The following is a 25,731-nucleotide window of genomic DNA, read 5'->3' on the forward strand; positions in this document are numbered from 1 at the left end:
GCAGGCACAAAGAAATTACGGAGGCTATTACTTATCACCTGACCAAAGATATGGCTCCCATCAACACTGTGCAAAACGAGGGATTTAGGAAAATGATCAACACCCTAGACAAACGCTACACAGTGCCGTCCCGCAACTATTTTTCTATTGTTGCACTACCTGCTCTATACACGCAGTGTCGAGCAACAGTGGAGACGGAATTTCAAGCAGTACAACATTTTGCGGCAATGACGAAATGTGAGACATTTGTTGTTTTTATGTTCAGTCTCAACTGTTACAAAGTTGATGTGCAGTTAATAAGTGCAATAAATATTTATATTGGAAAAGAAAATCGTGATCTCAATTCTAAGCAAAAAAAAAATCGTGATTCTCATTTTATGCAAAATCGTGCAGCCCTAGTACCAGGACAACAATGACTGAGTGATTCAAAAAAGACATGAAAGATAAGGTGGTGTTATTAAATTATGTTTTTCAATAAGAGATATTCTGATTAAGATCAGATCAGTATTTAATTCAGAAATCCAGTTTATTCTTTTAACTGTGTGGTGCATAGGATAATGGTAGCTGCCGAACTCCAACATTAGCATTATTGTTTTATTATTAGCCATACCAGGTAGCCATTAGGAAGAGCAAATGAAGTAATGAGACCATAAAGACACCTAATGTGGCTATCTGATAAGGGTGCCCTCAGCTGCTCAGTGGGGTTGTCATAGTGAACAGATGCATCATTTGGTTTTGAAAAGATTTTATGATGTGCTTCCTGACACAGTTTCCCATTTATCTGTTCTTGGCACTGGCACTAGGAATACACTAGTTTGTGAGTGGTCAGTGAATGGTTTTGGTGGCATGGACACTGGGCTACTGGCCCATGGATATATATATGACAAACTTGAATACTTTGCTCAATATTATACCACAAAGCAACCTTTAAAGAGTCACTGTGCATTATTGAAATGAAAGAAAAAAATTGTATGTAACACTAATTAACTTTTTCACCCCAATTATAATTCATCCCAACATTAAAACTAAAACACGCTGTGTGTGAAACACCATCAAGGTTTTAAATCCTGCCGTATACTTCTTTTCCATTTTTGGATGGCGTTCATCCATCTTTTCCTTTTCCAGCAACTGGCATCTTCATTTCTTATCAAATTACATTCTTTTTACATGGCTGACTTCAACAAGAGAAAAAATGCTGTCAGACACTGACAGCATTATTTGTTTAGCAGAGTATTCTGCATTCCTTCTGAATAGGAAAGGTTAGGGTCACAGTGTGAACCACATTGACATGCAAGAATGACATCCCGAGGACTGCTCCATAGCTGATCACAGGATGTTCATTTACTCACAGATTGTTGAGTCATTTTCAGACGTATACTGCAGGCCTGAATTCTTCTAGGACTTTTCTTTGCAGTGCAGTCATATTGAAATTTAACCTGCCAGTTTCCTAATATAGTTCATTGCAAGAGTTGCTTGCATTTGCTGCATTTACCACTAATGAGTCAGCTTCATGTGTGCCGCTGGCTCTTTCAGTTCACAAAACAAGAATTAGGTACAACCTGGATAGGTCGCCAATCCATCACAAGGCCAACACAGAAAAAGGTTTGAAACGATCATGCTTTTTTTCACCGTTTGAGGGAATAATGTATATGAAAAGAGGATGAAAGAGGATACATTTTCACATCAGGATGATAATCATCTAAATGTTTCAAAATCCATAATATGCTATGTCATGGGCCAGCTGAAAGCTTTGCTGTGTCCCTGACAGTCCCGTGTATGAAACACTGAAAGCCTGTAGAATGACTCGCTCTATCCAGGCACCTACTTGCCTAAACTACAAGGAGAATTTCCACTAGAGTGGTATGAACACACCTGAAGTGAAACATTTCCTTCTGTGTGCAAAATATGAGAAACTGTGGAAAACATTCATTTCTTATTCCCCAAATTGAAGTGAGTTTGCATGTTCATTTGGCTTAAGAAAAATCATGAAGTGAATAGCAGCAAAGGGGTCTTCATGCCAGGCCAAATGTGCATGATTGATTTTCCTTCCCCAGTTAGGTTTTTAAATCATAAATGTTTCTTATTTACATTTGTTTCAAATTTCACTGAATTTCAAAACATGATGAAAAGATATATCTCAGAACTTACATTTACATTGTCATTTACAGTGATGAATCAGTCAAAGAAACACCTCTTTATTGAGGCTGTGCAACAATCCTCCACCACTGACAGCAGTTGTTTTTGCAGACCCTACTCCCCGCTTTAACTTTCCTTAGGCATTATATGTCAGGACCACAGCCCAGGCTTAAAATAGAACCCTCAACAACATGAAAAGCCTTATCCTGAACCATTAATCTTTTTGTCTGCCTTCCTCCAGGGAAATCTGAATTAAAAGAGAGGGCGCGAGCAATCTACAAAGCAAATTAATAAGTGAAAATAAAGTGTAAAGCAACGAGGGCCTCAGCAGGGCACTGTGTTTTTCCTTACATTGTGGAAACATTAATTGTCAGCTGACAAGCCCCAACACACACTCTCATTGAGCAGGTACGTTAGAAACTATAAGCTAAACTTTCCAAGCCTAGTCTCAGGAAAGAGAGATAGAGATTAGTTTTCCATCTTTAAACCAATCAGCAAAGCAGCAGTGTCCAAACCATGTGACTGTGTACATTGCTTTCACACTTTACAGGGCCAGCATGCTTAGGAGGAGGAAAATGCTGTACAGACCGTTGGCACTCACTGCAAACTGTGCAGTTTTCACTCAAATACAGCCAGAGGCCAAGAGGAGGGTGGAGACTTAAACCAACCAATCCAAGCTGAGACTGCTAGTAAAAAAGAAATAAATAAAATAGCAATTCAAACATTTAAAATGGGTATATGAAGCTGTTGGATGAATATTTGAACACTTTATACCACAGGAGTGCACACAGTCTGACTCTGGTGTGACCAAACAGCTATTCATTTTCTGCTCCATATATTATTTATTATTCCCATCACTGCACGTCTAAGCGGCTGTCCAAATACAACAGGATGCACCAAGTTAGTTTTGTCCTAGAAAAAAAAGAAAAGAAAAAGAAAAATTTTCAGATCTATTCCCAAAACTACAAGCTGCAACAACTACATGTGGGATGGCAAATGGCAAACTCTGGAAACCGACGAGCACAAGGATGCAACAGATCTGCATTTGGTGTGTAAGCATGAGGAAGGACGACAAGAGAAGATAGATAAAGACATGTTCCTGTGTCCCACGCGATGGCCGACAGGTTCAGTGACTCAGCTCCGAATCACCAAGTGCCCCCTGCTCTTCCTGTTCCTTTAATCGAAAACCTCACTGCACTTTTTCACAGATTGACACTGTACACTGCACACACTGTATATCTTTGACAATGTCAGTTTTGGCCGGCGGTCATAGGTTCTGTCCAATAATATGACGCGAGACTGGAGTAAAAGACATCCATGGATTGGCACTTTATTAAAGAAGGAGCATGATAACAGCACAAACACTAACTACAACTAAACAAAATGGCTTCCTTTTATACTCTACCTTTTCAGGTGAGCATCTGGAATAGCCCAAGTATGGGGGTTAACTAATCAAAATGAACACATAACCCTCCACACAAACAAACATACAATAACATTAAAGCACATCACAAACATATACATATTTCCAACACATACTATAAACAACCCAATAACATAAGCTTCACCCATTTCTATCTAAATTAAAACCCTCTTTATCCATACTCCCTAACCTGGCACACTGGTCTGCTCCAAGAGCTCTTAAACAGGTGATTGAGCCGCTTTCACTCTTTTGCTCCACATCCTGCAAGAAGCAACTAGGACAGGTGAGTACCTTTACAAGTTCTCATTTCACATATGTTTAGGTTATTGATAAATGATTAACTGCAAACAGCTCTAACTTTGGCTCTTCTCTGACACAGGTAGGATGGCCAGTCCCACTGTCTCTTTTCTGTTACAAGCTGTCAATTTAATTGTATATCAAATAACCTAATAAAAGACTCCAAAAGATCTAATGTGTTTTCTTTATTACCCTATTTTAAATTCCCAATCCAACAATTTATTATTAACAATACCAACCAGGTAATGGAACCCCTGGTCTCCATTACAGACAACCACAATGTACATAAACCTTCAAAACAGCTTTGAGTTTATTTACTGTCTGTCAACTAATTATTTCATCCCTACTGGTGGATATCCAGGGTTTCCCCAGACACACTTTTATGGCAGCCCAAACATATTTTGAAAGACCTTTGTTTATTTTTGTTTTTCATCCCTCGACCCATCAGTTTGCTGTTGGACATTGGCCACATTGTCATATTAAAAGTTCAGATGCTACTAAACTTTTACCAAACTGCTAAAAGCTAAAGGTCATTGCAATAGCTCCTCTTTCTCACCTAGCTGGCTACGTCCCAGCTGTAAAGGGCTGACACCACACAATTTCAGAGCCAATGACCTACAGGCAGGCTGGTCAGGTTGATGCCTATGCCAGTCTGCTGTCTTGAGTCTCTTGAACCATTTCGCTCTGGACATGTGCTAGGGCTGAGCGATATGACCCAAAATTCATATCTCGATATTTTTTAGCTGGATGGCGATATAAGATATATCTCTCGATATTTTTTTAAAGCCTTTAAGTAAGAACAAAAAGAGAGTTCTTAGTCAAAGCTGTGTCCCAGATGTCACACAGGCACTTTTATGAACATACAGCATAGATGTACATGAAAAAAACTACTCAAAAATAAATTATGAGCATTTATTACGGAGAAAACGTTGAATATATTACGTTGAAGCACAGTACGTATTACTACGCGAGGCTTCTTGGTACCCGTAATGCTCCGACAATCCATCAAGCGGTGCAGCTCCGTAGCTTACCAAAGTCATACTAAAAAATTTGACAGATTGCTGAGTGCTGTGTACCACATAAAATCGGTTCGCGGTCATCAAGCACAACCAGAATTCATACAAAAGGCGTGCTGTCAACTTTTGAGAGAATTAAAGGATCTTAGGCTGTGCAGCCCCTCTGGGCTGCATGGCGTTAGCGTGGTTAGCTCGATAACACGTTGACGCCGTCCAGCCCCACACACGGGGCGATGCGCTGTAAATCGTTAACGGAGATTTGCCGTGTGCATCTTGTCGCTGCCTGCAGGTGAAGCGATGGGGGAGAAGGGGGAGTTGTGTTCAGTGAAGGAGAGAGGCAAGGCCGAGTAACGTTGAGTAAAGACAAAAGTGGACGAAAGAGAGGCAAACTTGTGTCTCTACAACTATAATTATAACGTAACATAGACTATATCGATATAAAGGATATTGTCACATCTTATATCTCTTATAAAAATATATCGATATTTAAAAAAAAAAAAAAAAAAAAAAACTCGATATATCGCCCAGCCCTAACATGTGCTGTGGTTAAGATGACCACTTTGACACACGCAGGAGGTGGAAAATTAGTGCCACTATTCTTCATTTTACTACACCCACAGAACAGAACAGAAACTACCATCAACAAAACTTCAACACTTAAAGTGTTAAGAAGTAAATTTTCAGTTTGAAAGAAGACATTTTGCAATCATCAACATTTCAAATTAAGATTTTTCCCCCCAAAATGGTTTTTATAAGTTTTAAAATTAATGTTTTTAATCACAGGAGTGACGCAAACATGAACGTGAGGGAAACTAAGCATGTACTGCTTGACTGTTGGTACCTTAGGTTAACTCTGCAGGAAGTTTTGGCAGGTAGTTGTCAATCACTAGGAGGACTAACCCTGCTTCCATGCATTTGTTCATTTACAGCTGTCAAGTGGTCACTGTGTTCTGCCTCCCAAATGCAGCTGAGGCCAGAATGAAGAACGTTTCAAAGAAAACAGAGGTTCAACAACTCCAAATCTACTGGTCAAGTAAAAAAATAATACATCTGCATGTGCATGGGCAGTGAAGAGTTACAAATCAAAATATTTATCAAGTTTATTTTAGTTGTTTACTTGTACAGTTGCATGCAAATGGTTAGGTACAAAAGACTTAAATGAGTGAAATGATTCTCAAAAGGTAAAAAAAAAATAACAGCTGGAGAAAATTTCAAAGCTTTAGAAATTATTCGTGCTCTCTTGCATCACCGACAAAATGCACCAGCTAGAATCACCCATTCATTTCTGAATATTATACTGAAATTAAATTTGAAAAAAAAAAAAAATGTTCAATTGGTTTTTTTAAACATAAAAATTCAGAATTTCAGTTTCTAATCACTTTTTCAAATTGATAAAACTTTTGACCCTGACTTGGCTCCATATATTAAGGAGCAGCTGAAGGTTTTGTAATGCCCCTGACAGTCCCCTGCAGACTTGTGGACAATTAAACTGCATATGTTGCTTTTCTAGTACCGTATTTTTTGTACCATAAGGCGCGTTAGGCAAAACAAAACAGTCTGATAAGTCAAACTTTACTCAACTCATTCTTCTTGCTTCCTCCACTTCCGTACCATTGATTCATTAATGTTGAATTCTCTCTTTATCGAGTGGAAAAAGGTTAGCGTTCATCCTCCAGCTTCACTGTGTTTATGTTATGCTAACATAGCTGTGTCGCTAGCGATCACTTAGAACATTCATTATATACCAGCTAGTCTAATTTCAGTAACCCTTCAAAAGTCACTGTCGTTTCATTTTCTGTCTTCATTTATGTTGGAAGTGATAGCAGAGCTTTAATTTTTTCAGAAATCTCTCAGTCAGAACATGGCACAAGATTCAGCACACAGTGGGGAGGACTAGTGGAGTTTGGACCCGGATTACTCCGTGAGGCTTCTGACTACGGTAGCTGTAATGCTCCGACAATCCATCAAGTGGTGCGGCTTACCAAAGTTGCATTAAAACATTTTTTGACAGATTTTTGCAAGCCTTATAGTCCGAAAAATACGGTATGTCAATACACTTGAAGGTAAGATTTTCTTTTTGGTGGAAAAAAAAAAAAAAAGTTGTTCCTGGATAACAAAATATACAAGACAGAAAAAACAGCAGATAAACAAAGGAACTTGGTGTGCTGAATGGAGCCTGTCCACAACAACAAGTCATACGGTGACTCATGGACATGTGGCAGAAGTAACCTGCTGGCTGCTCTAAAAACAACTGAACACCAGCTTAGTTGTTAAGTGGAAGAGAACATTGCACAAGCAGACTATGAATTACATTCATCAGCTACAAGAAATTTAAAGCTAGTTTACATTTACTAAGATGTGCACCTTTCTTCCTTTCACAACTGACGGTTTCTGTCCTCTTGCAGAAAGACAGTAAAAAACTAAGGAAAATCCAAGTGATGTGAAAACCAATCTGATGAGAGGTTGGAAGTAGATGAACTCTGTTGGGGGGGTGGACCAAAAAAAGAAAAAGGTTCAGAAACAGTTGGTTCTGATAAATTTTCTGCCAGAAGTTTCAAAGACCACTTGGTTTTACTGTCCAGCTGCATGGCAGCAGATTCCTCCACTACATGTTTCTCAATGATTGATTATTTGGCAGCTTGAGGGCCAAGGCAGCAACTTCAGCCTCATTAGTGGCTGCTTAGACTTGGGAATTTATTGGACCGTGCTTACCTTTGCATCCTACAAATCAAATCAGGGTGTGACAAAAGCCGATAGCAAAGGTTTTTCAGATTGAGAGTAGAAAGGTGTAATGTCTTGATTGGTGAGACATTTTCAACAGACGACATTTGACAATCATGAGTAAGATCGTCAGTCTGGACTGAACAGTCTGACTCTGACTAATACCTGGTATATAGAGTGTATCTTAACCATTCCTTGAGATAACAAAGTAACACACACAATAAAAGACATAAATACCAGACATAACTTCTATGTCAATCTCATTCCAGAGCCCCTCCTTCAACAGCCCCCCCCGACACACACGCCTTTTTCCTCAGTAGTGCAACAATACAGACACGCTAACAGAGCAAGCCATCTCCTGCCGAGATCCCACCCAATATTTCCTGCAAAACAAAAATCTTTAGGTGCAGAAATGGTCCAGGTTATTTATGCTACTTATCTTTAAAGTTACTTCTGATCACTTTTTGACCTTTTTGATGTGAAGACATCCAGTACAAACTAGAGACGAATGAGAGATGAAGTTTTGTATCTATTTACATTATTGAGGAATCTGTAACAAGTGATCTGTGTGTGTGTGTGTGTGTGTGTATGTATGCTCTGAATGTGCAATTGTAATCTTACTTATCCAAGTACATTTACAGCTATCTACTCTTCACTGTTCAAGAAACTGAGTGCCCTGCTTAAAGGCACATCCACTGAGGAGGAGGAAGCATTTCCTATCCATCTCTGGGATTCAAATCTTTGACCTTCTGGCTCACTGCAGTCAGAGCTTGGGTGGCAGTGGCATCTCTCACCACTCGCTGCAAGGCAAGTGTACACAATAAGACTTCTACGAGACTCCTAGCACTCAGACGTTTGGTGATGACATGGCAAGTATGCAGCAGCCAAATCTTCACCCTTTATCACCTTACGAAATGCACTTACTGTATGTCATCATGCTCTCTGAAGTACACAGACAGAGGGATATTAGCAGTACTTCTGTCTTTGGTCAGCTCAATCTATCGTTTCAACCCACCTCTGAGGGTGTTACCAGGTGGGAAAAACATTGTGAAGCCTTTTAACCACACTTTTAACAGGGTTTAAGTGTAGATTTAGGTTGTGAGGCTAAAGCAACAAATTTAGGCTCTTTCCAGAATAGGTGCCTCTCAGATTTCCTTTGAAGAAAGTGGAATCACAAATCAAACAGTTATTTTTGTGATTTGTTGAACAAATCCAAGCTTTTAAAATTTGGTTCAAAAAGAAGTAGACATCAATGCATCCCTGCATGACTGTATTGCTAGAGCTCTGTCTGCTTGGCTAAGGAAAAAACCCTCCACCGGAAATACTTCCTGCAGCTGTTAGGAGTATCATTCCCCCACCTTGAGGCCAACCAAAAGACAAATAGCAGCCAAGTCATGTGACTCCTCTGCTGCTGAGATGCCATTGAGTTTTATTCTACCCTTCTAAAAAAAATTCAAGTCATACTTGTCTCCTACAGAGAGCGAGCCCTTTTCACCCACATCATTGTAATGCACTTGCAATACAAGCCATTAGTTGTCATTATAACCCTACAAATCACTATAACCACAAACTAAGCTTTCAGCCATAACTGGTCAGTTTATCTGGTCCACATTAAAGATTTCTCACTACTTGTGTCTAAGTATTCTAAGCCATTATTATTAATATAAAATCACTAGTTTAACTTTTTAACTTTATATTTTTAAGGGATTTAAAAAAAAAAATTCTTTTAGCTCAAACCTTAAACAACTAATAATATCTTGTACTTTGCAGCTGGCCAATCTGTTGTAGAAATCCAAATTTGTTCTACACATACTATTAATGTAAGGGTAAGAGGTAGGGGTGGAATACATCCATGGATAACAGCTACACATGTGTTAAAAAAAAAACCAAAAAAAAAAAAAAACCAAAATGGATGATGTTGCTAAGGAACTATTAGATAGACCCTCATAATTGCACCTTAAAATAAATTATTATGCACATTCCTCTTCTGTAATTGCCAGAAAATTCAAGTCATACTTGTCTCCTTGTCTCTTTCTCCCATCTTTCTTTTATATACTTTGTTGAATAATTGCTGAGATCAGGAAGACTTTTGTATATTTGTGAGATTACACCTTTCTTAATTTCTGACTTATAAGCATTTACAAAGAGTTGAATAAATGGCCTTGCTGTAGTGGGTATTTGGTTTTTAATGTTTCGAGTATAGAAGTTTCTTAACTGTAAGTATCTATAGTGGTCTTGGTTTTCTAAAATAAACGTTTGCTTTAAAGTGTGGAAACTCATAATTTCATCTTCCTTTACAATACTACATATCAATGTAATTCCTTTATCTATCCAGTTTTTAAAACTAGGGTCTATTTGATTTTAAGTAAATTCCGAATCATATGCACACCATTTTAATATTTTTATATCCTTCTCCAGCTTATTTTCTTTTACCACCATTTTCCAAACCCCTAGTGTGGTCTTTACCCAAGGATTTCTTATTTGGAAATTTAGTCCTGTAGATGTTTAGAACTGCCTGTATATGCATATTGGTTTTTGTTTTGCATTCAATTTCCTTCAATGTTGCTACATACGAGGGATCGCACCAGTGCAACATTGCTGAAGTATAGTATTATTTTTTTTAAAACATGGTAGGTCCCAGCCGCCATTCTCTTTGGGCAGTTGTAATGTTTTGTATTTCTACAATTCTTGAATAGACCATCTGCAAGTTTAATATAGCTTAAACTAGCCCCAACCACTGCACCAGTAACTAGAACTGAGAGGAAACTGCTCACAGGCCTCCATCACCTAACTAATACACGAGACACTGTGGTCTGAGAAGCAGCTGACATTGGTCACGCACTTTCTTAACTGATACCTGGTGGGTGGAGTTATGACAGTATTTCATAAGTGCTTCTCATGTTATATGATAAACACTAGTAAGTAAAACACACAGGTGCCTCTAGGTTGCATCCCTGGCAGCTTGCTATCTAACAAGATATAACATGCAATTTGGAATATTTGGAAAGTCTAAAGTGCTTTTTTTAACCTCCTAATTGAAGCTAGGTTAAACATGGCCCAGACCTGTTTCTGCACTGAACACAGCCAGAGGACTCCTGGAAAGAGGGCAAACACTCATCCTGTGTTTAAAAGCTAGGTCCTCATAATGGCAGATCAGAAAAAAAAAATAGAGGATGGGTAAACCTGTTTTATATCCCTTCATTTAGGTTTTCAGCTTAATGTAAATAAAATGCAGCCAAAGTTCATTTGTGAAGCCGTGACACCATGTCACGGCTTCACAAATGGGTAGCTGGGGTGAGGACAATCATTGTGTTAGCACAGATAAGTGTGTTTTGTTTTGTTGAGCCATTTCTCTTAATCTTTGTGAGAAAGTCATTCCTTATAAAAATTATTCCCAGAGTAATGTTAGACTCCAAGAACACTACTGGGAGCAGATCATAACAAAGCTGCCTATCATCATAACAATGTAAAGGTAAACACCCTGTTAGCTATTTGAAGAAGTAGAGTATTAGCTGAAGTATTGAACTTTTGCTTTAAAGAACTCAAGGCTGAAAGCTCAGAATTTCTCAACAGCCCCTTCACCATAAAAGTATGTTTTTAAAAACAGCAAAAGGCTCTTAAGATAGAAGCAATTTGATCAACACTGAAGGCTTATTGAAAAGGTATCCCTTAAGCTCATCATCTGTGAGGGTTTTTTTTTTTTTTTAAACATGCTTTGCATTTTCCTCTGTTGAGCAGAAAATGCAAATAACAAGATTGATTTGGAACAAAAAAAATTAACAAGGTATATGGCGTGAAAAGTGAGATCTTGAAGCCAGATATCTCTTATAATCAATAAGCCTATAAATTCTCCAGATATATTGTTTACTGCAGTAAATGTGCACAAATTGTGATAAGAGTTATATCTACCACCAACTTAAGGATACTGTGAAATGCAATCATCAGTGTGCAGTACTTCATGGTTTCCTGGATACATGCCTCTCTTTTCACACACATCCAGTTTTCCTGGCCTGCAGAGGACAGGAGGGACAACACAGCATCGGTTCTGCAAAGACTGGCACCAACAGGTGTGCCTAGGGGGGTGCCAGCATCAGCCTGGCCTGGTCCACTGCACGGACATCAGCCAAACCACACACATACGCACACCAGAACCCAAGGCAGTGCATTCCTCTAAGGAATACCACAGCACAGCGGCTTTGTTGTGACATCTCTAACCAGGCGCTGAGGCAGGCCAGTAGGTTTGGGAGACAAAAGGGCAAGAGATGAGAGAGAGAAGAAAAGGTTATGGGGGTAGGTATGAGAATGATGAGGTGGCTGGACTCCATGATCTAGAGATATCCCAACACAGTCTCTACTTGTGTGCTATACATTGAAAGGAAATTTCCTGTGATCAGTAAGCAAGCACAGGAAAAAATTTCAAACAAAGGAAGACCCTGTGCCACTAGGAGAAAGAGCAAAGGTCCCAGGGAACAATCTTATCTGTTTGCAGTGGTGTTGTGTAATCACCGGGGGATGGGTTCTGTACGTGTTATGGGAACTAAGACTTTCTACCCCCAACCATCTCAGGTAGCTCTATCTTAAGTTCAGAAAGATGCAAAGCCAGAGTCTAATTTAATAGACCACTACTAGCTGAAGAATTTCAGAGAGACCCACACAAGCATTTGCCCTTGGCAAAGCTACACTGAACCACAACAAACAAAGACTTTCAGCTGGGTGGACTCGGTTGTCCACCACGCCCTGACAATATGTTTTCAGAGTGAGACAGTGGGGGAGTATAAGAGCCCGGGGCCCCTGCTATTACTGATAGGACAACCAGATCAAAGCCCTTTCCCATAGTTAGTGAGCACAAAAAAACAGAGAGATGAAAGACCATCAGCAGATTGTGGGAGAAATGATGAAGGACAGGGCAATCCCTGCATGGCACTTCCAAACAGCTTTCTGCATTGCCTCTGCAAGTCAAAGTTGGCGGGAGTAAGAGGGAACGCAGGGCCAGATCCTGTCCACAGGATAAGCATAGTGATATGACAGTCCCAACCTCCAATATCATCCATGCAGAATACAAGCTGGGAGGTCCGTTTACAATCTTCTTATTCAGAGTACACCAATTCAGTGGAGACAGAATTAAAATAGATTGAAAGAAACATGAAAGTCTAGTAAAAGTTGCACCTCTAAATCAAATCAGTGCCATTCCCTTTATAGTGAATGTATGTAAACCTATTTTTCCGCCATTGCTAATTTTACTTACGTGTGCAGAAACTGCTCATCTGTGGAAACTGAAGCAACCTCAGGAAATGTAATGCTTGACTTGAATACAGCTTTAAAAAGGGAGTTTACAATATTCAGTGTTTCTTGACTTGTGAAGGTCATCACTGGAAATTTGACAGCTTATTCTAAAATGAACACAAAACTTAAGCAATCATCTATGACCATGTTCAAAGAAACATTTGAACTTTGCTCAAAATTTGTGCAATTTTTTAAATTCTGGTTTCATTATAAATTTCTTTCTGTTATATAAAATAATAGGAATGTTATTTGAAGAAAAGAACAATTAGCAGCAAAATACTGTCAGCAAATTTTAGAATCACAGAGTCAGACTTTTCCCAAAGAAACTGAATTTGTTCCACTAGCTCAATAGCCAAAAGCCCTTCATATATTGTAGCCAGCCACCAAAGAAAGGAAGAAGGAAAAAAAGAAAACATTTCGCTTCAGGATGTCAGGTAAGGTCAGGACATGCGTGTAGTATTTAGTTATTTACTACTGTCTAATAAATAAAATAAAAAATAAAAAAACAAGGGCACTAATATAGTCCATTGGTTGAGCAGATGACCCATATGCCAAAAGGTTACTGCAGAGTCCCACATTTGAGTCCTGGGCCATTCACAAAACTGATAATTGCATCTACATCAATGCACAGTTTTAATGCATTCCTTGAAATGCTTGCTAATAGGCAGTGGTCTGATTGTTGGGGTTTTCTCACTATTAGTTAACGGTCTATAGCTTACAAACCACCTCGAGGCGACTGTGCTTGTGATTTATATAAATAAAATTACATTTAACTAAAACTGAATCCTATGCTCCTCTGACAAAACCTGAATGTATGTGAAAATGCAAAGCGAGGAGTTTCAGAAAGAAATGTAAAAGGGAGAGGAAGTGTTTGTGTCAAGCACACATATCCTGCAGCGGAGGCTACAGTCTGCATGACTGTGAGGAGCACAGAGGCCAAAGATAACCACTGAACCATCTTCCTGTATGTTGTCACACAGAGGTTACGTAAAAAAAGAGCAGCACATGCAGCAGTCCTGTGAAAGTACAGTAACATATAACACCTGAGATTTGTGATGAAAGTGACTGCAGAAAAACAAAATGACAAGGATATCTGTAATTCATACTTAATATTTAGCTTGTTTGTGAAAGTTGAACAGCACCAGATTGCACTGAAAAGGGGGTCTAAGAAAAGGCACAGGCGGCCAATTTGAAATCTGAGAGATGTCTGTGGTTGAAAATTCAAAACAGCCATTAGCTGATGTGGAAGAATGTGATACTGCTAGCAGTATAAGCCTCTAGTTATAAACTATGAAGGAATTAACACTAACTTTGTAAAGAATATACATGAAAAGAAAGCAGAAGGACCAAACACAACTTTTATAGACCAAAAGGACATCAAAAACTGAATAATGAGTAAATATTGTCAAACTGAATCCTAGAATTTGTTGGTTCTTGCATCTGGTTCTATGTGAAAGTAAAACAACCAAAAGCACAACTCCAACAACAGGAAGTAAACAAGTTTTCTGTATGCTCAAGTGAGTGCATTCTATTGTCATGCTGTTGTAACAAGGCATTTTGTCGTCATTCAGAAGAAAGACAGACCTAATCCTTACTGGTCTGCTGCTTCTATTGACCAATAAATCACAAAAGAGAAGCGAAGCTGGAAATTAACGCTTCAAGCACAACACTGATCCCACTAACAATGCAAAAGTGTCTCAAGAGCTGCACTGCTGTCTTTCCAAACATGGCTGTTTAACACACCAGCAGCTCTGGTTCCAATTAGTTTAAATGCTGCATCCAAAGGGAGCCGGCCAGGGAGCTCCACAATATTCCTTTAATTGATGGTTGTGCTACTATCCTATTTCATAGCAGACTTTCTGCAGAGGAGACTTGAAAAGCACTTCATTAGCATGAAAGCTCCTCTTTAATTATTCCATCGTACTCAACTCTGATTTACAAGTGCTATTACACGGGATGTCTATTTTGAGTTAATTTATTTAGCTGAACAATTCCCTGGCCTGTAAACTCTGCTAATACTGGAGTTGATGTGCTCATGTCTCGAAGAGCTAATGAATGCAGACAATAGCAATTTTAGTCAATAATTCTTCACACCATTGACATGGGAAAGTTTCTGCATTTGTTGACTTGTTTTTATTTCTTTCATCATTGGGGAGTTATTACTAACAAAATGAACAGCAGTAACTTCACAACCATCCAAATGTAATTAACAAAGTATGTTATTGGTTGGCTGGAGATCAAAACATCTATCCATCTTACACATAATATGTAAATCAACACTATATTCTTCTTTTTTCAATGCACACTTTGGAATTCATGAGCCACATAATGAAGCAAATGAATTGCAAATTTCTGCAATAAAGGGACAAATCCTTCGACACCAGTCAAACAATAAATAATTTAAAGTTTGAAGGCTTAATGTGTAAGCTAGGCGTGCCCTGATGAAGGCAGAAACTCCTGTTCTACTTTGTGTGACTTCACTTTTTCTGGACATTTTATTTTGGATCTGAACTAGCCAATACCAAGGTCACACAACAACACAGATCATCTAATCAAGGCTGTTATAAACAAACAACTTTCATGTTTTGCAAGGTGTGCACACACCAGTATACAGCTTTAGTTTCTGTCCCAGGGGGTGTTGCTTTCTGTTTGGGGGTATGCTTGCTCTCACCTACTTTAGGTACCCCACTAAATGTGGAGCTAAACACTTGTTTTTGTATGTTTGCAAGAGTTTTAAACTTAACCGCAAGTTGATACAATTAAAAAAAACAAAAACAACCTCACACATACTTTTCCTGTTGACTTCGCCCTTTCACTGAAATACTTACTAAGAAGCTTTTATTCCACTTACACTAATATAACTTGTAGCCCTCATCCAGTAGTACCTACTCAACTGAACTGAGTACTACCTGATGTGCGTGGGGTCATTATAGCAACTTAGCCAAAAGTCCATAGACATCATTTTTGTATGACACAAATACAACAACAATGGAGGACGTCGAGGCGATGGTACACCTGCTGCTTAGTGCATTTCTTTTTGTCAAAACTCTGTGACCACAGTGTTGTTTTTGTGCAGCCATTTCCCTCATTGTCGGGGTTTCAAAAATTGCGCTTTTGATTTTCGTGAATGAGTCACTCTAATGACTCATCGAGTGATGCCAATGACTGGCCAATCGTTGGCATCGCTGGTTGGTGGTGTCACGTGTCCAACTTGCCTTAAATTGCTTGGAACCGCGGCCCAGTCAGTATTAAACAAGTACATGCTACCAGACACTACTACCCAATGAAAAACCAAAAGAACCCTTGAGTCAGGGCGAGCCAAGCTGACTTCACCTGTCTTTTGCCAGCACTGCTCTACATACGCGTTTGAGGGTGGGAGAAGGGAAGTAGTGAAAATGTAAATTAAAGTATGCAGCAAAAACTCAGTGAACTCAACTCAGTTGACTAGTGCAAATAGTATGTAACATTTGTAAAATACAATTTAAGTCAATCCTAATATTGTCTTACGATAAAGAATGACTCCAAGTCTTAAGCTTAAAAGGTAATCAGTTATACTTTTTTTCCTTTTTTTTTTTAAATAACAGAAATTGGCTTAGTCTAAAAATATATAATTCTTGCATACGTTCACAATTAACTGTAACCATGTATGAGCCTATTAAAATGTGAATTTAGACAGAACTGATAGAGTACTGACCAGGATGATCAGGCCTGGGTTTGTTTATTTATTTCTAGATAGTTTTGCAGCATCAGAGTTACCCAAGTAGTTCTAGGTCTGTGTCAGTTAAGGGAAGTTAAGGCAGAGATCTTAGAGAAGTAGAAAGCAATAAGAGATGAAACCCAGGAACCCAAGTCAGAGGTAACACGATGGGGGAGGGGTAGCGTACATAGAGTGTCCAAGTTGCAGTTCACTCTTCTTATGTTGTCTGATGTGCACAACGACCAATGCCACTGAAGAGGCAAGCTACGACAACACCTTTAACAGCAGAGCATTTGAAAAGTGGGCCAACAAAGTGGAACTGAAAGTCAAGAGCCCAGAAATGCAAAAACCAACAGACCACAGCAGCACTGGGTAAAGCTGCCTCATGTAACTTTCACCTGAACTTAGAAGTACAGATACACACATTACAGGTGACAAAGGCCCAGACATACCACCACCAATAAAGATTACTTTCACCTGAAATTCCCATCCTATTAATTTAAGTCAACAACACTTAGTCACTGAATGCATCATTAAGACAGGCCATAATTTCACTGTTTCCAGACAACTAACAGATGGAAATAAATTACAACAAACATTAGCACTAACAATATGGGAGAAACAAAAATGTACCCAGCAACTAAAATGGAAACTTCTCAGATCAAACGGAAATGTACACTGCAAGACTCAAAGACTTCTTCAGTGATAATCCAGTTTCAGTTCCAGCACAACAGCAACATCACAGTTGTGGATGCAGATTTATAAACGACATCTCTTTTACATATCAGACAATACCTGATCTCAGTGGCATTCCATTAGGACAAGCAAGGCAAGCAGTGCTTGTCTAATCAAATGCAAAAACATTTTTGGTGGGAGACTGATGGGAGATTTGCATGCTAGACACGCTGCCATTGTCACTGCTTTCACTGCTCAGAGATCAGTTAAAAGCCGTGTTTTGTGTGAAAACACGGCTACTATTAGCAAATAGACACACACAGATAAGGTAAGTTTTCTCATGTGTGCCAACATGTGTGATGTAGATCGAGTGCAGCATGAAGAGGTTATTATTATCTCTTTTAGTATATAAGCAAGGAAAGCTTTGATGATGAAGAAGGGGTTTCAAATCCAGTTTAATAAAACAGGCCAGTTGAACAGGTGCAGGCTCAGCCATCAGAGATTAGCATCTCTGAGAAATCATTACTAATTTTAACCAGCTGTTTGCCAACAAACCACTTTCATGTTTCTCTAATAATTTAATCCCTGTAGATATTGACAGTTAACCCTGTGACACAATTCACAAGCCTTTCAGTTCAGCTGTGAGTTTTGTTATTATTTTAACATATTTATATTTGTGTTTCTGAGCGTATTAATTTTTCAGATATGTTAAGTCCACACGGGAAAGCCACCACAAACATATGATTTTCTGCATTACAGTAGTAATCTATATGACAATGATGAGATATGTCTTGTTAGTCAGTGGCAAAGATGTTTTGATCTTTGTCTGCCTTTCTGTAAGTCACAGCATGCCACTGCCTAATCGCTATGCATCTTCAGTTCCTTATTGGCATTAGTGCTGCAACATCTATGCAGTTTGTCAATCATGTTGACCCATTGTCCCAACTGCAAAACAAGTATCTGGCTTAAAGATAAGTGAAGGGTTCACCAGAGTCCTTGCGGGTAAGGAATACATTTAACACGCCCTTGTTTTTCATCAGTTCTCTTCTCTACTAGATTATCTTTTATTAATTGTTTTCGTTTAGATAGCCAATTACAATGCTGATATTCTATTCTATTTTGTTGGTTTTGACTTTCAGAACATACAGATATTCAGCCAATATATCTGTGCATCTCTACCATAAACATAATGTAACTAATAACAATTCAGTGCCATTCAGACCTGAAACCTCCATCACGCCGAATACAGATTTTAAAATATTATTACCCAAGTGTAGAGTACGCTTACACAAAAGAACTACTTTTAATTTAGACTTAGAAGTAAGGCTAACTTAATCTACAAAATTGCTCAGGTTCAGCAAATAAAATTACTTTTCTCCAATCACATAGTGAGAAATGCGACAGAAACGCTTTAAAAGAAAATGCAGTAAGAGCTTTAACCTAACCTAATCGCTTTAATTACTTTGAGCATTTAGGTCTACAAATGCATAATTAAGTGTCTGATGATCAGAAAGGATGCTTGCAGCAGAAAATTGGCAAATTTCCACTGAATTCTACAGTTTTATGGCACTATCGGCCTTGTTTTCGGCTAATATTTTAGGTTTACAGCTACATCTAATGTACTTGTGCAGCATCAACATAAGCAAGTCAAACAGGTAGAAACTAAACCAAATGTCATTCATACACATTAATGGAAACAACTCCGGAGATTATGGGACACAGTATCTGGCATTAAAATATATTTAGTGGATAGAAACAATCTAAGCTCTGATATGTATACATTTATTGTAGTTCTGTATTTGTTAGGTCAGTGAGGAGTTCTTTTTGCCTGAATGAAATGACAGTGCCAATAAAGCTTAATCATACACAGCTCCGCGTCTCCACGGACCATTTGTAAAGCTGCTGCAAAATTCACACTGCAAAATGAAGAAGCTCGTAGCCTTTGGCAGTTAGACGTATAGAGGAGTGTGCAGTGTCAGCCTCAATGTGTGCAATTTAACCCTTGAACTGGAGACAACCATGAGCAGCATGTGTAATGGAGGCCTCACATTATAAAGCAGAGAAGTCAGGAGAACTGGACAGGGGGAGGGGGTTCTTCCTGACAACCACACACTGGAGAGGGGGAGGGTTAAAAAACATTGAGCCCTCTTCCTGAGTCTGCAGCATTTGGGCATAATGTGATGGGTCCTTCCTTTTCACCTAACTCCCATTTGGGCTTACAGTTTGTTTGTTTTTTTTCACCAACACCTCTGAAGAAAGCACACCCTCCAAAATAACCTACGTGGACAAGTCACTGAGCAGGGTGCTCAAGCATTTGTAGCGTCTTAGATATAATCGCCCCTGACACTCAGAAAGGTAAACCAATATCATTTCCTGGGTTAAACTGACTCTGCACTCTTCATCTGAACAACAAGCAAGTTGTACGCAGTCCAAGAACACTAATATGCAGCAATTATCCTTCCCCTTGTGAAGCCAGTTGTAGGGTGGGGGGGCAGGGGCACAAGCTACACAACTATACCACCCCCACCCTTTGGTTTGCTCTGCAGTGATAACTTGTTGTACAAACTGCAAATGATAAATCAGCAAACAGGTTTTTCCAGGAACAAAGATTTTAGCATTGGCACAGGCCTCGCGACAACATACCACAAACTCTCAGGCTGGTTGTAGAAGCTCTCAAGTGTTAGTTCTTGCTTGTTTATTATGTACAGAAGCAATTAGAACAAGGGAGCCTGTTTCTTTTCACTTCTCTCAACTAGCATAAGGATAAAGCACTCCAACTACCTGTTAACATTTGCCTTAATGCTAACCAAATAAAGCGATCAGCAGCATGCCGTTCTATACAATTCCATAATCCTCCCCCAAATCCTCATTTAGCACTTATCGCTCAGGCTCGTGCATTCATTGCCGAGTCTCCAAAGAGTGGCAAATCAGCAAAGTCTCCTAGCAACATATTTGCCTAGCTAAAGGCACACATGGTTTCAGTTAGGGGTCTGCACCTATAAACAGTTGGCCGTGGCAGCTTATTGGTCAGGAAGTGCAATGCTGACTGCAAGTCAAGACAGGCAAAAGCTGATAGTGAATAATACACAGTCTTACAGGTTAGCGACAATAGCAAGGTTTTGATTGCAGGCCAAAAACGAAGGGATTCTGAGTTCTGCAGTTTGAAAGCAGTAAATGAGTAGTATAGTGGGAATCACATAAAAAGCCACAGTCAGGTAGGCTGCGCTGTGACTGGGCTGTTTCTTTAAGAACAGAAGCAAAAAGGAGAGGGAGAAGAGAAAAAAAATCAGAAGTCAAGTCACAAGTCAATTCAGGATTTTAAAGCTGCCAATTTTAGGACAAAAACGACTAATTGGACACAGATTGATCACCTTCCAAAGTGGCTGCTGGAGCCAGCAGACTTTCCAGCCACAACCAACATTGTGCATCAACTGGTGTCTTGTCTTAATAGGAACACCAGGCTGAGTGAGGCTACATGGAGAAACACAGCCTGCCTGAACACACCCAAGGGGTTTTCGCTGGGCTACGACAAACTGATTGTTACACCTCTTTTTGTACAAGGTAGCAAACTTATCCAGCATCTTTAATCTAATACCTGTCACGGAATACTTCTATTCGGAATACTTTTCCTAAGATTAAAAGCTGACAAAGAAAAGGAGCAGTTGCTGCCACAGATTTTATTCTCACATGAAACTTTCACAATAAGTCAAATGTATCTCCCAGTCCATGCTGGCACCTTTAGTGTTTTCACGAGTATAAATAATACAACACAAGCCAGAAAAGTCAACATCCCGACAGTTTAAATGATCTCAGGACAAACACTTCTCATCCCAACTATACCCAGAGCTGTCATTCTCGCTGGTAAAGGTTAGGACCCACTCCCTATCACAAGTGCCACAAATCTGTCGGACCCATACGGTTAAAAGGCGAGAAACAAGCAATCAAATAGGCGAAGTCACTGTCTTATTGCCTTAGTTATCAAACAACCAAAGACCACACTATTTGAACCTCGGAGGCTCTACTTGTTCATGATACATACAGTAGGGCTTCCACGCGTGTATGTATCACAACTTCAACTTGTGTGAAAGTTAGTCAGTAAGAAAGTTTTCGTGCTTCCATTGTGGTAGCGACGGTATAAACAGTTAATTGAGGTGTACGAGCTTCATTTTTAAGCTCGTAAGGGATCAAATATTCTGGGGAGGAGAAGAAGAGAAGCTTCAATTTTATGATTTAACGTTTCCATCCACGACTAATCGTGCGACGTTTCATCGGAGAGCTCAATGGAAAAAATAGCATGAGCTAACACACACTATAAAACATGTAGCGCCAGGCAGTGTAACTCTAAAATAAAGAGACCCTTAGTATCTACACGGAGCTATGAATATTAAACAGGACTTAGCGGTTAAGCTAACGAGTTGGTTTCAAAAAGTAAAGTAGTAGTTACCCAACTCAGAGATTTGAACAGGCTCTAAACACTTCAAGTTAGCTAACTAAGTTAGCTGCTTACTGTAGACAAAAACTTTTTCCACATCTGAAAAGCTTTTTTTTCCTCTCCATTTTCTTTCAAATACAATGGGCCGTATATAGAAGCACTTGCGGCATAATAAGCCGAAATGCCTTTTCCTTTTCACTGTAACGCTATTAAAACTGTGTTGTTCCGGCTGTTGCTAAATGGCGAAAGCCGTGTTAATTAAATGTAACTTACCCTCCAGTCTCCGCCGCCGCTCCCCGGGCCGCCTTCAACACCCAAGACCGCCGCTGGACCTCCGGAGGGCCGCGGAGCTGGGAGAAGAGAAGCTAAGAAGGATCCAGCTACTGCCAGGGAGACGAAGAGCCAACTTGCACCGAGGCCCCGGGCCTTCTGTGTCCTCGAAATAGCGTTAGGGGGAGGGATACCGAGCCTTAGTCCTCCGCCGTTTGACAGAGACTCGGGAATACCTTTTTGACAGCTCCTCTTCTTGTGCCCCCCCCTCCCCTCGACAGCCCTTCACTTTTCTCTTTTTCCTCACTTCCAGCAGATACGAATCAAAATACTGTCAAAGAATATGGCGGCTGCTTAAACTAGTTACTATCGCGAGAAGAAAAGTTGTTTTTCTTTTTTTCCCCCAGTTTCCCAAGTTGTGCCGAGGGAAGAGAAAGTAGTGATTGCAAAATAGGCTGAGCAGAAGAAGGTGCAAGCGACGGGAGAAGGATGTGTTGCTCCAATTCCCTTTAAAATTACGGGAATAAATTGCATTTTGGTCCAACCCATATGAAGTGAGACAGCGGCATTCTGATTGACGCTGATCTCCTCTCAGTTCACAGAGAAAGCACAGATGAGATGAATAAATAAATGTGATAAGATGGCTTTACTAAAAACAATACAGAAAAAATAAAATCAAGTTATAATAGATTATTTTTGAGTTTTTAAACTAATTGTAATCAATGAGCTGCACTTTGTAGTACCCGAGTTAAGCTAATTTTATAAATACATTAATAACTATGACTAAGCGAGATTCTTTTCTGAAATGTAAGAGTACTTGTACACAATATTTACATTATGTTCTGACTTTTTGTTTGTTTGCACTACGGCCTCTACATCGAGCAGTTACAGAAATAACACTGCACAAGTGTTCTGTGTTTAGAAACATCGAGCACAAATTATTACTTAAAAAAGTATGCATACAACTATACTTCTCACTTTTTCGATTAAATCAATAAAAATAAGTAGGCTTCAAAATATCGATATGTTTTAAATTCTTTACTGCTTGGAATCATTAGCATTTTTGTCTGAACTGAGCAGTTGCTGTCATATTTCAGCCTGCTAATACAACAAAATAAGATCAGAAGTTAGTGAGGTGGTCTCTGCTACAGCTACCCTTGAAAAACCTAGAAACTATCCTAATGGTCGTCAAACCACGTCTTTAATGACAGATCCTGAGATGTCGAAAGTCATCATTTATTATATTATCTTTATGGGGAAAAGAGTTAAAACTAAACTAGGTCATTACAAGCCCAACATCAAGTTTCATAGATGTATTCCATTTGTTTGTTTGGTTTACAGGATCACAGACCAGCCTGAGTTTAACAAGAAAAACCACAAAGTAGGGCAGGGTGAGAACATCTTCCCCTTATCGCTCAGTGACACCTCACTCGATTTAGCAAAACAAAAAAAAGTACTGGTGCCAGAAATGAACACTTCTGCTGCTTTTTAACACTCATCCACAGCTGGAATTAAAGATCCGGAACATCCCAATTTGGACTATAAACAGCAACAGATCCAGCGAGCACCCACTGTTAAAACAGTGTTAAAACATTTGTGGTGGTTCATTAATGCATTTTATTAATAAATGCCTGTATTTCCCAAGCAATAGCCCAGATAGGATGATAAAATGATAGCAAACATTATTCACAAAGATGGCTGCAGAAGTTTGTTTTTCAAAAGGTCTGTCCAGTACGCAATAGCAGAGCTACTATGTAAATTCTATTATCTTTCCTTGCTGACATAAATGAGTTAATGTTACTTGGAAATGAAGAATGCATGTTTTTGTTTTTTTTGTTTTTATTGTGTTTTATTGTAACTGTTTATTATATGAAGAATATAAGCAATCAAGGAATAACAAGTCAAACAATGTCATTATTTCACCATTTGGATGAAGCGGTAACTGTGCCAGGTCTGAATATTTTGTTGTTGTTGTTTTTTTTTTCACTTTTAAGGTGTCCCACCAGGCAGCTTTAGCAAAAAGAAATATGATCTGAATGATCTGTTGTGCAAACCACACCAGGAGGCTAGTCAGCTTCTTTTTATTTATTTTCTTTATTAAGAAGATTTATTATTATTATTATTATTATTATTATTATTATGGGTTATGGGTTCATATCACCATCTGGCTGGGACCTTTCTGTTTTGGAGTTTGCATGTACTCCCCTTGTCTGTGTGGGTTCTCTCCAGGTACTCCAGCTTCCTCCCAAAGTCCAAAGACAGAGGCTTAACTGGTGATTCTGTGTAATGTATTCAGGGCATCACATAATATTATGTGTCAACCCTGTGACAGAGAGGCAATACCCTGCCTCTCATCCTATGGCAGCTGGGGTAGGCTCCATCCCACCCCACAACCCTGGTAAGGATAAGCTGAAGAGACCGGATGGATGGATTTTTATTTTATTTTATTTATTTAATAAGCATTGCCTAACAATGTCAGAGCTGACAGGCAAGAAAAAGAGAGCAAAAAAAGGGTCTAGGATCCATTTGAAACTGCTCCATCTATAACAAAACACAGTCAAAGAAAAAAAACTTGATAATGTGTGTGAAAAGCTGAAACAAACACCAGAGACAGAGAAAGGCCCAGGAGACCCAGGCTGGCCACAGCTCATTAAGTGTAGTGAGGATCCGAAACCACATTTCCCAATGATAACCACGTGTCTGCCTCAACAGAAGGAAGAGGGAGGCTCCAGACAGGCCCCACGGCCAAAGGGCAAGAGGCCCAAAGGACAAGAGGCAACGGGTAGCCAACCCCCGGCCATCCTAGTACAAGCTGAGGACAGGACCCCAGGGCCCCAGGCACTCGAGAATTACCCAGCACCTGTTAAAGACACCCCTTAAACGCCAGACCACAGCTCCCAAAGAAGCAGGCCAACAACCATATCTGAGTTCTAAGAATGTTAAATACTTATATGCTTTACAGTATGAATACAAACTGTAACTCTTGAAAAACTGAAATTGTTATTTTTTAAGGTGTTGGAAATGAACTTTATTTTATCAGGTGACGTGGTGTGGTTCATTTCTGTTGATGACATTAAACTTGTGGATTTTCCCTTCTTCAGTCAGTAACTGTTATCTGTACTGTCAAACACTGGTGGTGTTTTTATTGTCTTTGCAAGTTTGATTGTGGCATGGTTTTTGAATGTTTCATAATATTGTACTCTGTTTGTTCATAGTTCAGTTCTACAAACCAGATGTGACAGGAATGTGCACCCTTGGACTACAGAGCCTCCTTGTTTTGCATGGTGATGACCTTCTTAATGTCTACAACACTGGTAGGTGTTTATAGCTGCATGTTAAAAGCACCAAATCACAGTTGACTTCATTTATATACAACAGTAATACCCACCTCAACAACTGGACTCAAGTGGATGGATAACAAATGATCAGGTAAAGCATTTCAAAATCGCAACAATCACCTGACTCTGTTTATTTTTAAGCTGTTTTTATGTATAAACATGGTTCCTGCGAATAGTTGTCATTTAAGTTATTTCATTTTAGACAGGCTTCTGAGTGAGGAGGTCTGGGGGTCTCATCTACAGATGGCTTTACCAAACCAACAGTGCATCTTCTAAAAACTGTCGGACGAGTTTGAATTTCAGTGACCTTGACCTCAAGGTCAAGGTCAGAGGTCAAATTTCAGAAAATCATCTGAATGAGATAACTCGAGAAGAAAGTTTGCCTAAGATTTTCAAATTCCCACCATGGTACAACTCCTTAATTTTTTAAAGTTAATTCTGTT

The 25,731-nt window shown here is 39.3% G+C and overlaps 1 protein-coding gene across 4 annotated transcripts in view; it reads right to left on the reverse strand.

Annotated features, from left to right (window-relative positions):
• tab2 (TGF-beta activated kinase 1 (MAP3K7) binding protein 2) overlaps positions 1–22,438 on the reverse strand; it is a 44,016-nt gene extending 21,578 nt beyond the window's left edge. For 3 of the 4 annotated variants that reach the window (XM_080883734.1, XM_080883736.1, XM_080883735.1), the window contains exon 1: positions 21,954–22,438. The gene's annotated coding sequence lies outside the window, so the exon portion shown is untranslated. The remainder of the gene's footprint in view (positions 1–21,953) is intronic. The other variant, XM_080883733.1, reaches the window with a different exon arrangement.
• Between the last annotated feature and the right edge of the window lie 3,293 nt (positions 22,439–25,731).

The sequence above is a fragment of the Rhamphochromis sp. 'chilingali' genome, assembly GCF_963969265.1.
Source record: "Rhamphochromis sp. 'chilingali' genome assembly, chromosome: 5".
In the NCBI taxonomy this organism is placed as follows: Eukaryota; Metazoa; Chordata; class Actinopteri; order Cichliformes; family Cichlidae; genus Rhamphochromis; species Rhamphochromis sp. 'chilingali'.